The sequence below is a fragment of the Zosterops lateralis genome, assembly GCF_965231275.1.
Source record: "Zosterops lateralis genome assembly, chromosome: 11".
In the NCBI taxonomy this organism is placed as follows: Eukaryota; Metazoa; Chordata; class Aves; order Passeriformes; family Zosteropidae; genus Zosterops; species Zosterops lateralis.
In genome coordinates this window covers 19,854,242-19,868,171 of record NC_139771.1, presented here as the reverse complement: position 1 = coordinate 19,868,171, position 13,930 = coordinate 19,854,242, and the positions used below count along the sequence as shown (strand labels likewise).

Below are 13,930 nucleotides of genomic sequence, written 5' to 3'. Positions count from 1 at the left end.
AGGATCTAAAACATTCAATAATGAAGTTTCCTTTTCCAGTCTTTCTTTAAACACTCAGAAATTGGTGAAAATGCTGGTTTTGCCCCATTTCAAGAAGGTTCAGACCAGTTTATACCAACATTGACCAACACTGACACCACTGCAGAGCCACCTTTGGAGCCTTGGCCAACCCCAACCTGGTGCTTCCCCAGCCTCAAACCCAATCCAGTCCAATCCAATCCAATCCAATCCAATCCAGTCCAACTCAACCCAATCCAATCCAACCCAGTCCAGTCCAATCCAATCCAATCCAATCCAATCCAATCCAACCCAACCCAACCCAATCCAATCCAATCCAACACAATCCAATCCAATCCAGTCCAACCCAACCCAATCCCATCCAACCCAGTCCAATCCAATCCAATCCGATCCGATCCAACCCGATCCAATCCAACCCAATCCAACCCAATCCAATCCAATCCAATCCAATCCAATCCAACCTAACCCAATCCAATCCAACCCAGTCCAATCCAATCCAATCCAATCCAATCCAATCCAATCCAATCCAACCCAATCCAATCAATCCAATCCAATCCAGTCCAATCCAATCCAACCCAATCCAGTCCAGTCCAATCCAATCCAATCCAATCCAATCCAATCCAATCCAACCCAATCCAATCCAATCCAATCCAATCAATCCAATCCAACCCAATCCAATCCAACCCAATCCAACCCAACCCAACCCAACCCAACCCAATCCAATCCAATCCAACACAATCCAATCCAATCCAATCCAACCCAACCCAATCCAACCCAATCCAATCCAATCCAATCCAACCCAATCCAACCCAACCCAACCCAACCCAATCCAATCCAATCCAATCCATCCCAGCCTCGTTTTCAGCCCCACGTCCCCGCAAAGCTGCCCCATCAACAAGTTTCTACACAATTCCTTGGAACTGCATTGATAAAACCTCAATAAAATAGAGTTTGTTCTCTAAAGGGCTCGAAAGTGCTTCTGTTTTTAGGGAAGAGACTTTGAGGAGGATCCCGAAGTGAAGGGTCTGCACTTTGTCAGGCTCATCACCCTGGAGCTGTGCTCTCAGTAATGCAGATTGTTTCCTGGGATACTGCAGCTCTTCCCCAACTCCTTGTCATCCCCGTGCCTGATTGTGCTCATAAATTCCTCTAATAACTCCTGCTGGTGTCACTGTGTGTCACTCTGAGCCTCGCCTGGCTCTCTCTCGCAGCCCAGGCTCTGTTACAGGTTCAGCAAGAGTTTAGGAGATTGAATGGAGATGATAAGGAGGAGATGGCTCTGCTTTTCAGTCTTAAAAACATCCATTTGCTGCTGCTGATCTAAATAATGGACTATTTCTCTTCTTCCCTTGACACATAAAACAATGTTGTTACCTCGCAGTGACACAAATCCATTTTTTTTTTTTTTCACCAGGCCTATGCTAAGAGCAACACACAGATTATTTCTATTCCTCTCTTGGTCTGTTTCTCTCACAAAAAATCTGTCATCCTTTAAGGGAAATAACAAGTTTGGGGTCTGAAGGATCCACTATCCTATTAAAGTAAGGAAAGACTTTAGATTTTCTTTCTTTAATAGGCAAATCAGTCCCCATCAGAGTCCAAGTTCATCACCACAAATTTCAATCCCTGTGCTCAGGCAAATCCCACAGCCACAACTCTATCCTGTGGAGGGAAAATCCCCCAGGAATTAATGGTGCCAATGAGCAACATGCAAGGGCTGATCCAGCCCTGGGAAAGGGAAACACGTCCCACCGATTTCAGCAAGATTTAGATCAGCTTTCCAAAGGCTTGGAGCTTCACTTAACTTATGAGACAGCCCCAAATGGGTTTTTACTCTGTGTGTATCTCCAGGTCAGTGCACTCATACCTCAAGCAGGACCTACTGAGTAAAAGCTCCTTTTATGTTTGTGTGTCTGGCTCAAAAAAATAAAACATAAAAAGAAAAGTAGTTTTTGCTCTGAAGTTTTGCTCCTTTGCTATGAAATTACACGGGGAAAAATGATGTTGTGTACAGGCCAAAGGAGATTGCAAAGAGAAAAGTTACATTAGAGAAAGAACATCTTAGTCATGAGCACCAGGCATTGCAGTGAATTTCCTCACTAGGATGGGGGAATCTTTCTTCCTGAGAGCTTTTCCAGCCCCTCTGATCCAAATCCCCAAAGCCATGCTGGTCTGTGTTTGAGCTCAGACTTCCCTCCCTTCCCTCCATCACTCACATCCAGCAGGAAATTCCTGCCAGGAAATAAAAACCTGAACGTCTCTTCTACACTCACTCCCTGTCCCAAGCTTTATGTCCTCATCGTGTTCTTGGGTTATTTTTTTTTATTATTATTATCTTACATTATCAACTGTGACATCCATGTGGCCAATCTGGGGAAGCCACAGAGGCTTGGTGGAAATAAAAGTTGTCCCTTCAAGAAAATTCCAGGCAGTTTGTTTCTGTTTCCTTTGGTCTCATTAGGCTGCCACCACAAGATAAATGGTTTGGGTTAAGAGTAATTTAGTTTATGGCACAACAGGTATGAAAGGTTATTCCTTCTTATGCCCTCCTCACATAAAACCTCCCTTAAAAAAAAATGCAAAGTCTTTATGTCTCAATAAACAGAAGCCACAGAGAAATTGTGTAACAAATTACATATTGGATAACCATCTATAAAATTTTTATCGGCTTATGAGGTTTGCATTGATTTGAATTTTACCCAAAGCATTACTGCTCCTCCAAAAACACTGAGATAAAAGCAAAAAAAAAACATCCATTGTGGGTTGGGTTTTTTTTTTAACAGAAACACCTCTGAAGAGTGGAAATTCTTGGGGACATTCCAGAGATCCCCTTGTCCCTTCCCTGTGACTCAGGAGAGATCAGCTCTTCCTTCCCCTCTCCCAGGGTGTTCCAAGCCCTGCCCAGCCTGGAGTTAGTGCAGGGTTAGGCAGGTCTCTGTACAGAATAAGCACGACTGCAGAACTTCTGCTTTTTAAACTTCCTCTACTTTTGGTATATATACACATATGTTTTTATATTTTTATAAATTCAATCAAACATAAAACTTTGAATCCACCTACAAATCCAACCCAGAGCCTTTCTCTGGATGAAACCTTCCTGCTCCTGGCTGCAGGAAGGGTCAGTGGGACTTTTTGCAAGGGCATGGAAAGACAGGACACAGGGAATGGCTTAAGCTGAAGGAGGGCAGGGTTGGATGGGATATTGGAGAGAAATTCCTCCATGTGAAGGTGGTGAAGTTGCCCAGAGCAGCTGTGGCTTCCCCTGGATCCCTGGCAGTGTCTAAGGCCAGGATGGACATTGGGGCTTGGAGCAGCCTGGGACAGTGGGAGGTGTCACTAGAAGACACAAAAAACCCACACTCACTTGTCAAGTTGAGAAGTGAGAAGAGAAAGAGAAGTTTATTTGGGGATCTGCACTTATATAGTATTTGGAATTTGATCAGGGATTGGAGGACAAGAGTAACACCTCTCTGACCCCAGTGGTCAACTTAGAAGTCCATTAATTTGTCCTTCTCATGGAAAAGAATGCTTATTTACAAAATACCAGTCTTTGTTTTTGTTACTAGTGTGAGAAAGCTCCAGTAGAAATGTGAAAACATCAGAAAGCTGAAAAATCAGGGTGTCAGGAAGGTGTCCCTGCCATGGCTGGGGTGGCACTGGATGATCCCCAAGCTCTCTCCCACTCTGTGTTCTCTGACTTTATGATCTCACAAACACTTCCTCACCTGCTTCTTATTCTCTCAAAGCATCACTTTTGCCTCTATGAGAGGTTTATGACTTACTCACAGTTCAGTGAGCCCAACAGGGCCCCCCTGGTTACTCAGAGCCGGGGTTTTATTTTTGGGTATTGCTGCTGCTTCCCTGGCTGCTCAACCCACCCCCTCAGCATCCTCCAACAAAGCAGTTTCCTGCTAATTCCTTTCAGGGCTTAGCTGGATTTGGAATCAATCTTGCTGAGAAAGTCAGCCAGACAAAGAGGTAAAATCGTGACGGGCTTAGTCATTTTTATTTTGCCTGAATCGCTGAGAAAGGTGCTTTTTTTTTTTTTTTTTTTCCCTCAGTTCTTTGCACTTCAAACGTAACTTTTATTCTGCTAATTTTTTGACAGGAGTTTGATTTTGGGGATGTCTCACCTGTGTCTTCCGAATCAATCCCCTGAATCCCTAACCCAAAGTTTAATATCATCCATTATTCAACACCTTGGGTAAAGACTAACTGGAGAATGAGTAATCTCTGCGTAAAGCTGTGCAATTAATGCTGAAACACCTCAAGTGCAGAATAACTCCAAACAGCACACCCCACAACTTTCCTCAGAGCATCCCAAAATACCTCTGAAGTCTCTTGTTAATCAGGATTTCTCTAAGATCCAGTGGTAGATCCCGGCTCACCTCAGCGGGCATTTTTTGCATTAAAGTGGATAAAATCTTTTTCCTGCAAATTTAACTCCACACCAGCTCTTCTTCCACTGGCTCTGTCATTTTTATCACTATTTCATTTCCCATATCAGTCGTTCCATGGGTGCTGCTCCCTTTGGTGTCCAGCCTCACTATGGAAGGGATTTGGAGTTTCCCTTCTCCTCAAGGTGTTTTTTGGGCTGTTTTTGGACAAATCTTTCACTTTGTCACTCTTTTCGTTCTTTGTATCTTCGGCAGTCTTTGTGTGTTTTATTTGGAAACATTGCATTTGCTACAACCTAAAGTGGTCATTATTGTTCAGCTGAGTTCATCACTCTTCTCCTTTCTTTCCCTTTTTTTTTTTTTTTTTTTTTTCCTTTTTCCCAGCTGCTTTCCCAAGTTATCCAGCACGTCCAGGCTCACTCATCCCTGCCTGCACTGGATACAGCACAGTTATGCCTCTTCCCCCAAGCTCAGCGTCCTCAGACGAGTTTTTAGGTTAAGAACAGTTTATTCCTGGCTGGAACTGCAGCACTTGTGAGCAAGTTCATGAGCCTGGATTTTCCTTCACTTCAGGCAGTGGAGAGAAAGCTGAGGTGATGTCTCAGGTGGGGTCAGAGCTGGAGAGGGGCAGCACAGGGGGATGGAGCAGCCCTGGCAAGGACAAACCTGCAGCACTGAGTCATGTTTGGGCCATGGCAGCAGCACAGGGGGTGAAAAATCCTATTTACAGGCAGCAAAAACATGGAAAAGTGGCCAAATGGTGAATTAAACCTCCAGGTCTGTGCTCAACACACAGGGAACAGCAAGGGCTGTGTGGGACCTGAGCAGGAGAGTGACGAGGACACGTCTGGGACTGCTCAGGGCATTTCACAGAATCCCCAAGCTTGGAAAAACCCTCTGAGAGCATCAAGCCCAAGCTGTGCCCAGGCCCCACCTCGTCCCCAGCCCAGGGCACTGAGTGCCACCTCCAGGAATTCCTTGGGCACCTCCAGGGCTGGGGGCTGCACCTCCTCATCCTCCCTCACCACAGCTCCAGATGGGAAAGTCAGCACAGGTATCAGCCTGACTTCATCCTGCCCAAAAACTGCTTGATACTTAAACAACAACTACAAATATTTAGAGTACATTCAGCTCTAAATTTTTTTAATTTTTTAATAAGTCAAGAAGTCCCTCCTTTTTTTTTTTTTTTAAAAAAAAAAAAAAAAAAAAAAAAAAAAGAGTCTGTTTATTTTTTACACAAAGTTTTTCAGAGGATCAGAAAACATTTTGGATTGGAAAAGACTATAAAAATAATCTTCTTCCAACCTCCTTCCCTTCTCTGCCCAGGCTTTTGCAGAGGAATTAATGAATAACTGCTCCTATTTCAATGATGTAGGAAACAAAGATTTTCCTTGTAAAGAGAAGATCCCTCTGACAAGTCTTTCCCCTGTGGCTCTGCCCTCACAGACAGATGGGAATCCAGCTGCCCAGTCATTAGAGTTTTATACCAAATATTGGTATTTATTTGGATTTTGGGATGGGAAAACTGGACTGAAAATACAAGCCTAACTCATGGATTGGGTGGGATAGAGGAGCCCAGAGCGTGTTCAGGGAAGAAATTAGACCTGCACCTCCAGTGGGTTTGGAGTAACAGGGGAAGGGAGAGGGTTAAATATGATATTTATAGCTTTTAGCTTTGTGTGATAGCTCCAGAAACGGCTGGGTGACCTCTGTGGAGAGGCTGCAGCAACGTGTCACCACTAGTGATATCAGTGCTGAGGGAAAGGTGGCAGTTTAAGTGACTTTAACAGGGGTAAAACCTCTAACCCGCTGTGCAGCCCAAGTGCTCCCAGCTCAACCGGCAGACAAAACAATTTCTGGGAGAGAAATTCCCTGGCTGGGGCCTGCAGAGCTTCCCTGCCATTATCAGCTGAAGGAAAACAAACCCATTTGGGGCTAAGTGGGTGAATTAAGGGAATTGGCAGAATCAGTGTGAGCAGAGTCTGGATGCTGCAGTGCAGGGACAAGTGACAGTGCCATGGGTAAAAAAGTGACAGTGCCATGGGTAAAACACTTCCCACCAGCCAGGGTTATCCTGGTTATCTTGTTCCTAAAGCATCAGGGACAGCTGGAATCGGGGCTGCCAGCTGATAGATCAGAGCAGGGAAACTGAGGCACAAGGAGGTCACTCTGTGAGCACTCAGTGTGGCTCTGTGGACAATTTGGGGATTTTTTTTTTTTTTTTTTTTTTTCCTTGGCTCAAGGACAAACTCCTTGGAAGCTGCAATGCCCTGGGAAAGGCAGGGACCCATGGATTCAGTGCAGAGCAGCTCAAATTCTGTCCTGACTGAGGGGTGGGACACTGGGCACCTGGAATCAGCCAGGGTTCTCCCACTCTGAAACATCAGGAACAGCTGGAATTGGGGCTGCCAGCTGATAAATCAGAGAAGGGAAACTGAGGCATGAGGAGGTCGTGGTGTGAGTGCCCAGTGTGGCTCTGTGGACAATTTGGGGATTGTTTTCCTTTCCTTGGCTCAAGGACAAACCCCTTGGAAGCTGCAATAGAATGCCCTGGGAAAGGCAGGGACCCACAGATTCAGTGCAGAGCAGCCCAAATTCTGTCCTGACTGAGGGATTCAGCTGAGGGATGGGACATCAGCCAGGGTTATCCCATTCTGAAACATCAGTAACAGCTGGAATAGGGGCTGCCAGCTGATAGACCAGAGCAGGGAAACTGAGGCACAAGGAGGTCACAGTGTGAGTGCCCAGGTTGGCTCTGTGAACAATTTGGGGTTTGTTTTTCTTTTCCTTGGCTCAAGGACAAACCCCTTGCCTGGGAAAGGCAGGGACCCACAGATCCAGTGCAGAGCAGCCCAAATCCTGTCCTGGCTGAGGGATTTCAGCTGAGAGGTGGGACAGGGACACTGGGCAGGTCCATGTGACACAGCTCCCTCATTTAGCTGATACAAATCTACCCCTTATCTGGCTTCCTTTCCAAATGGAGGCAGCACAATTTCCAGGGGAGGTTTGCTCTGGTCCCGCTGGTTTTGTAATTTCATGGTAGGATTATCAGAAACTGCTGCAAGAGATGGAGTTGCAGAAACTTTTCTGTGCTTTTAATCCCCGTTCCCCTCACCAAAGGCACCGTTTGTGTTCTGCACACACCAAACTGGCTGAGGAGAAATGGATTTAAAGTGCTGAAGTGCCAAGTACTTTGTGATCCAGGCAGGCCCATTCCTGGTGTCCTGACCCTACAATGGAGCGGGCAATGGGATGTGGTGGAACCTCAAATACACAAGGAAAAGGTGTGTTTGGAGCAGAAATAATCACTGAATGTCTGAAAAATTCATTTATTTCAGTGAGAAACTTGGTGCAGAACTTCATCCCAGCCAGATTTTACATTCCCAATGTGAATCATGGGGATGGGAATTAAAATCAGAGTTGATATTTACACCACTTTTTACAGCAGAGGATCCTTGTTTTCCAGCCAGTCTTTCCCCATCTAATAAGAAATAAGTTTAATAAGAGAATTTTAATAAAATATCCCTTCCAGGCATCACCACTGAGAGGGATTTGGGATCCTCCTGCTTTGGTTGCAGCCATGGGAGAGCTGGATTCATTACCAAATATACAGAATTTTTTTTTTTCTGAAGAATCTTATTTTTTAAAAAAATGGATCTTATTGGTGATCACATCAGGGTGTCCTGAAGAGAAGTAAGGATTTATTGTAGGCAGAATGTTTTTATTTGTTTGAGCTGCCTCTGGTGGGAGCTGAGATCAGAACCCTGGGAGGGTTTTCCTGCACCAGGGTCACTTGTGTTTGGCTCCAGACAATAAAACCAGTTATTGGGGAACCAATTACACTCCTTTCCATATTATTATGGTGTGTAAAGAGCAAGGACAGAACACGGCTTCTCTCATCTTTCTGATGTTTTTTCCATCTCTTTTAACAAGAGCTTTGCAGCAGATGCTGTCAGGAATTTTAATAAAACAAACTGCCTCTCTGACTCACTTGGTCCGTTCCTTCTGGTCTTTATAGGCTAAAAATATATCCAAGGGTCTAAGTGAGGGAAATAATTCTTCTCCCCAGCTCCTTCCTCCCCATCCCTCTCTCTCAGTGGTTCCCTGAGCTCTGCAGGCTCTGGAGTTTTAATTCTTGCAGGAAGACCTGAACACAAAAATCCTCAAAAATAAATAGAGATGAGATTGTAGAACAATAGAATTTCTTGGGTTGGGAGGGATTTTAAAGCTCAACTCATCCTCTGAGCAGGGACAACTGTCCCAGGCTGCTCCAGCCTGGCCTTGGGCACTGCCAGGGATCCACAGCAAATCTGGGAATTCCATCCCTTTCCTCAACCGCTCAGCCAGGAATTCCTTCCCAAAATCCCATCCATCCCTGCCCTGGGACAATGGGAAACCATTCCCTGTGTCCTGCCCCTCCTGTTCCCTGTGTCCTTGTCCCCAGCCCCTCTCCAGCTCTCCTGGAGCCCCTTCAGGCCCCCCTGGGAGGGGCTGTCTGGCTGCAAGAAGACACATCAATCATTTTTTCACTCCCCAAAAAACATCACCAGAAACCCTCAGGAGCAGAAGCAGCAGGAAGTCCTGACCAGCTCCTCCTCCTCACCAGGAAAAACCACGGCTGGACCTTCTTGGAGGAGAGGAGATGGAACTGAGAGCAGAAAGGGATGGGAAAAAAATCCAGCTTTTCCTCATTGCTTCTCCTCCAGCCTCTGAATCTCAGTGTAGTCCCATCTTTCTCAACAACTGAGGAGTTCAAGTCCCCAGGAGGGTTTTTTTAAATGCAAAAAATATCTTGCTGGCTCTTCACTCTGTGCTGACCTGGTGTGTTTAGCACTTTCCCAGCTCCAGGTTGGGTTTCCACACCTCTGATTCTCTGTCTCACACCCGTGTGTGGGTTGTTTTTCCCCTCCAAAAGGTGGAGGAATGTTGAGTACAGAGTGCCCTGATCTCTTTGGATTGGGGTTGTCCTTGTCTACTGTGATGAGGGCACTTGAAGGTGCTTTGTTCTCTTTTTAAGGTATTTTTTCTGCACTTATGGAAAGCTTTTGTGTAAATAAGAGGTCTGTGGAGTCTGGTTATTTTTGGATGCAAATAAGGTCCCTATATCACCTAAATTCTTCTGTGTCTGGGGGGTTTTTTTTTTGGTTTTTTGGTGTCCCAGGGATAGTTTTTACCACCAGGGAGTTGTAACTGCAAAACTGTGCCTGAATTTCTTTGTGTCTCCACTTCTCCTGCAGAGATTCCCTCCTGCACACACTAGAGTACAAACTTCCCCCAGCACAGAGCTGTGGCCAGCTCTGAGTGCAGCCCTTGGGAAGAAGGAATAAATGGGTTTTTGGGCCAGATTTTGCTGGTTTTTCTCCTCTGCAAGAACCTCCCCTTGCTCCAGAGACAGGGTGAGAGTCTGGGCATCATTAAGATGATTTTTGTGTCTCTTTGTCCCTGAGGAAGGTGAGAAGAGGCCAATCTGTGGTAATTTTCTGCAATAAACTCAGTTTTTTTAACAGAAGGAATATTGTAGTAACACGCAGCTAACACAGTTTTGGGTGGGAAATACAAATTTGTATTTTTTCTTTCACAGAGCTGATCTATTCCCATGTAATCACAAAATATCTTCCAATGAAAATTCTCAGTTCAAACACAAATTGTGTTTTGGGCCACCCAGCTTTGTGTTTTCAGGCCCCTTGGGTACACTGGCACCTTGTTCTGGGAGGGAAAATACTTGCTTCAGTGGCAAGAAATTAATTTTAGGGCAGCTTATTATGCACCACAAACCCTTTTAATGGTGGCCATAAAGCTGGAAGCAAAGGGAAAGAGACACGGCTCCGGCTTGATTTAAAGCACTTAAGTTGTTATGGATTATTTATAATTTTATCCTCGGCATGGAAGGTAAAACTTGTAATCCATGGCCAGCAGTACCTCACCAGCCTCTGAAACACAGGGCTGCAAATATTGTAGGGTTTTTATTTATTTATTTATTTATTTATTTTAACGCGATAAAATGTGATCTATGGTTGTTGCTAACTTCATCGAGGTACTGATTTGGGACTTTTTTTTCGGTGTCATAAAACCTGTGAAGCAGAGACTTGTGGAATGTGAAACACTGACAGGGCGCCTCTGGAGCACCACGGGCAAAGCTGCCTGATGGAGGTGGGTTATTTGTGGGGATGTGCTGCCTGGAATTACAAACACTGCAGGGTCCAGTGGCACACACACACACAGAAAAACCCTCTGAACTTTCAGAACTTTTGTGTGGAAGTCACAGGTCTCCTCTCCTCGGGGGAGAGGAATAAAAGGGGAGGTGGAAATGCTGCTTCAGAGAAAAAAAATATTTAGGTTTTAACTCACAATATTTATCTGTAGTGCTGATAAAAGGATGAGTAAATGTTATTTACAGAGTGTTTGCATCTCGCTTGATCATTCAGCTCCATGAAATTGTCAGCTTGGAGCCTCCTGCTCCTGCAAGAGCTGCTGGGGGAGCCCCTTTCCACAGGCAACAACTGCCTGGACCCAAGGATTCACCCCAAAAGCACCACGGGAATATCTGATTTACCAGCAAGTTCTAGTCAGGCACTTCTGGAAGCCCAGACTTTCCAAAGTTTGGATAAAGAATGCAATCCTCTAAAGCTGTGTCATGCAGTGTAAATAAATAACAACATCCAAAGGAACCCTCCTGCTGCAGACCCAAAGTTCAGCACAGGCTGTGAACTTGCTTTACATTTTCCCCCTGATGATTCAAACGAGCAACAGGATAAAAAAAAAAACTTTCTTTTTAGGACTTCCCTACATTTCCCTGCAGATTTATTTTTATTGCTTTCCCCCCCACCTTCCTTCAGCTGGCAGAAATGAGGTTAGGCTCTCATTACCCACTTCAGCTCTCAATGTGCTGCAGAAAAGTGGTGTGGAAGTGGCAGAAGGAGCCCTGTCATGCTCTGTGCTGCCCGTTCCACTGCAGCACCGAGCTGTGACAGCCTCAACCATCTACCTGCTGGTGCCTGTGGCCAAAAATCCACCCTACACCTCCTTTTTCTGCCCAGAACGCACACCTTTGGAGCATCAGCCATTTCCAGACACTCGAAACAAAGCAGCAGGATTTTTTTTTTTTCTTTAACCCCCCTTCTCTCCCCCTTTTATGCAAATGAAAACGAGCAAGAGGAAGGATAAAAAGCCCAGCCCGGCAAAGGCAGCTCCCCATCCACACACACTGCAGCATCCTGTACTTACAGCTCCGAGCTGGGAGATGTCTCAGGATTCCCCCACAATTTCCTGCAGGACTCTCGGGCAGGCAGAACGTTCAGTGAGGCAGAACGGAGCCGTGTTGGAAGGTCTGTGCAGCTGGGAGATAATGGAACTGTTTTCCCAGCTGGGACCACGAGCCTTTTTTTATCCTCCGAGCGTTGCGCGTCTCTTCCCTTCCTCGGTGCTGAGTGGGAAATGCTCTGCCTTTCCCCGCGCTAGGACCCACACAATTAGTGCCTCAATCAGATAAAAAACAGCCTCCTACAGCCCGTGCACATCCCTGTCTGGAAATTTGGGATGTGTAAAAACGAGCTCTGCCTGGCTCATCCTTCAAGAAAGCTGAGCGAGCGAAAGCGCAGCTGTCAGAGCGGAGCATGAAAGATTAAATGTGTTCTCGCTGTTCCTCTCGTACAAATATCAGCTCCTGTCAGGTAATCACAAAGCTCTCGCCTCAAAAAACTGGGTCACTTACACGGGATTAGGTTTAGAACGGGAGTGGGGATAGTTTTGTACAGTCCTGGTGCCCACAGTTGTGTCCTGAGTTGGGTCGGGTTTGGCTCGTGGGGTGGGAGTTGTCACTTGAGCCACGTCCCAGCACGGAGTGACCTCTTCAAACACTCCAAACTGCCCCTTCATGTGCTACATATTCGACAAATTTAATAAATAAATAAATAAAATGGAGAGGAAATTTGCAGGTCTAAAGTAGCACAGACATAAATTCTGATTGAACTTCAAACCTCCTTGGGTTTCCATGTTCCCTCTTGGGACTGCACCAGCGGAGAGAAGGCAGAGCCAGGCAGGGGAGAGTCCTTCTCTTAGTGAGAAAAGTTACCTGAATTCATCACTGAATCCCAGAAGGGTTTGGATTGGAAAGGACCTTAAAGATCGTCTCATTCCACCCCTGCCGTGGCAGGGAGACCTCCCACTGTCCCAGGCTGCTCCAAACCCAACATCCAACCTGGCCTTGGGCACTGCCAGGGATCCAGGGGCAGCCACAGCAAATCTGGGAATTCCATCCCAAACCCTCCTTACCCTCCCAGGAAACAATTCCTTCCCAATCTCCCATCCAGCCCTGCCTTGTGCCAGTTCAAAGCCATTCCCTGTGTCCTGTCCCTCCATCCCTTGTCCCCAGTCCCTCTCCAGCTCTCCTGGAGCCTCTTTAGGCTCTGGAAGAGGCTCTGAGCTCTCCCTGGAGCTTCTCCTCTCCAGGTGAACATTCCCAGCTCTCCCAGCCTGGATCCAGAGGGGCTCCCTATGATGGAACAAAAGATATCTTAGTTTGATGAAGATTTAGGAGTTGGGAAAAGCCCATTTCCCCATCCCAGCCAGGAATTCCATCCCAATCTCCCCTCCATCCCTGCCTTGTGTCAGTCCAAACCCATTCCCTGTGTCCTGCCCCCCCATCCCTTGTCCCCAATCCCTCTCCAGCTCTCCTGGAGATTTCTCTGATGACATTGGAAGCACCTCAGGTGTCCTGGTCTGCTCCTGGCTTGGGAAATGGGGACAGCAGGAGGTGGCACCTCCTGGAATGTCCCACAAGTGCCCAGCAGCCCCTGCCAGCCCCATCCAGGAGCTCTCTGAGCCTCCTCCTGATTAACATAAACAATTTTGCACTTCCATCCTTGTGAGCTCCTCAAATGAGCTTTGCCGACAATTAATTAAGCCTTGCAGCACCTTCTAAAGGAGATAGGCATTATAATTAGCGGCTCCATTTTTAATTAGGAATAAAATTTAAAATGGAATTTTAGGTATTTCCTCATTAATTTTTTTTTTTTTTTAAATAATTATGGGCCTTTTTCTAAGTGGTATCAAGAGTAAATAGATGAAAAGTTGCTTGCAACAGATTAACCCAAGCTTCTTGTGGCCAAATTTAAAAGTTTATTAAAAAATTTAGCTCTTTTATGTCAAAATAAAAAGAATTTCCTTATGCATTTCTTGTCTAACAAGACTGGGAACAGAATTTTTCACTTGCTGAGGAAATTAATGCTGTTAAAACTTTTCAATTTCCAACTGAGAATGTAAAAAAAAAAAAATATATATATTTTAGAAATGTCTCTTCAAAAGTGATGATGAATTTGAATATTAAACCATCCTTTTCCTAGAAGTCGGGACAAAACATTTGCATGTTACCCAAAGGTTTGGCTTTGCCCTATACATTGTCAAAACAAAAAAAATCGTTGAGAGCAACATTTCTTTGTCAAATATTTTGCTTTTGAAGAATTGTGAAGAATATTCTATAAAAAAAAAAAACCCAAACAACAACAAAAAAAACCAAC

General features: G+C 45.4%; 1 protein-coding gene across 2 annotated transcripts in view; it reads right to left on the bottom strand.

The window, feature by feature from the left end:
* Nucleotides 1–11,886, bottom strand: part of CNTN6 (contactin 6) — a 131,057-nt gene extending 119,171 nt beyond the window's left edge. For both annotated transcript variants that reach the window (XM_083869763.1, XM_083869764.1), the window contains exon 1: nt 11,640–11,886. The gene's annotated coding sequence lies outside the window, so the exon portion shown is untranslated. The remainder of the gene's footprint in view (nt 1–11,639) is intronic.
* Between the last annotated feature and the right edge of the window lie 2,044 nt (nt 11,887–13,930).